Below are 1,104 nucleotides of genomic sequence, written 5' to 3'. Positions count from 1 at the left end.
TAAATCGAGGATTTTTATACATAAAAGATAGTCGATCGTTCAACCCCAAATCTGCAAGCGTAATCGAGCGACATTTTAGATAATCGACTGAAAAAGAGAATAAATCGAGGATTTTTATACATAAAAGATAGTCGATCGTTCAACCCCAAATCTGCAAGCGTAATCGAGCGACATTTTAGATAATCGACTGAAAAAGAGAAAATTGAAAAGAAACCCTGATTAAAAATCAGAATTACCTGATTGTTTACTAAATCGAGGATTTTTATACATAAAAGATAGTCGATCGTTCAACCCCAAATCTGCAAGCGTAATCGAGCGACATTTTAGATAATCGACTGAAAAAGAGAAAATTGAAAAGAAACCCTGATTAAAAATCAGAATTACCTGATTGTTTACCCCCAATTCTCGAAGAATCTCGATGCATTGCTTCCAATCTTCAACCCTAACCCTAGAAATCTCCTCCTCGATCGAAAGATAGAGACGTTGTTGATCCTGAGAGAAGAGCGGGAGAGCGCATCTCGCATTTATAAAAGTTTTGGGCTTGGGAATGGCGTGACGCGGAGAAGGGTAAAAGCGTAAAAATATTATAAAATTTTATGGGCCGAATCCCAGTAAGTGCACGTAAAATAAAATAGTGAACTTGGCCATATTGTATTGGGCCAATAAAGGATAATGGCTAATGAAGTCCTGGGCCACTATTAGTCCATATTAGGCATTAAAATAAAATAGCCACTTCGTCCTAGTTTTACTGCCCGGAGTAATATTGCGTGTATAATTGGACTAGATTTGACTTAAAGTCTTTATTAACTATACTTTTCTTTATCAGTTTCCAATCTATTAACTTAATCCATTGTTTAATTATTTTACTTAAGCCTTTATTAACTATACTTTCATCATTTTACAATCTATTAACTTAATCCATTGTTTAATTAAACCTCGTTTAATTTATCTGTTTTACCCTCATATCTCGTTTAATTTATCTGTTTTACCCTCATATCTATTTGCTATTCGTATCGGCTAAATATATATATTTTCCCTTATTTTCTTCCCCATGTTCCTTCCTTCTTCTTTATGTAATCTCTCTTTCTTCTCAATACTTAATTT

At 33.8% G+C, this 1,104-nt stretch overlaps 1 pseudogene; it reads right to left on the bottom strand.

Annotated features, from left to right (window-relative positions):
• LOC109842465 overlaps nt 1–424 on the bottom strand; it is a 21,333-nt pseudogene extending 20,909 nt beyond the window's left edge.

The sequence above is a fragment of the Asparagus officinalis genome, chromosome 5 (genome assembly GCF_001876935.1).
Source record: "Asparagus officinalis chromosome 5, Aspof.V1, whole genome shotgun sequence".
Classification (NCBI taxonomy): Eukaryota; Viridiplantae; Streptophyta; class Magnoliopsida; order Asparagales; family Asparagaceae; genus Asparagus; species Asparagus officinalis.
This window is presented reverse-complemented; position numbering and strand designations above follow the sequence as displayed.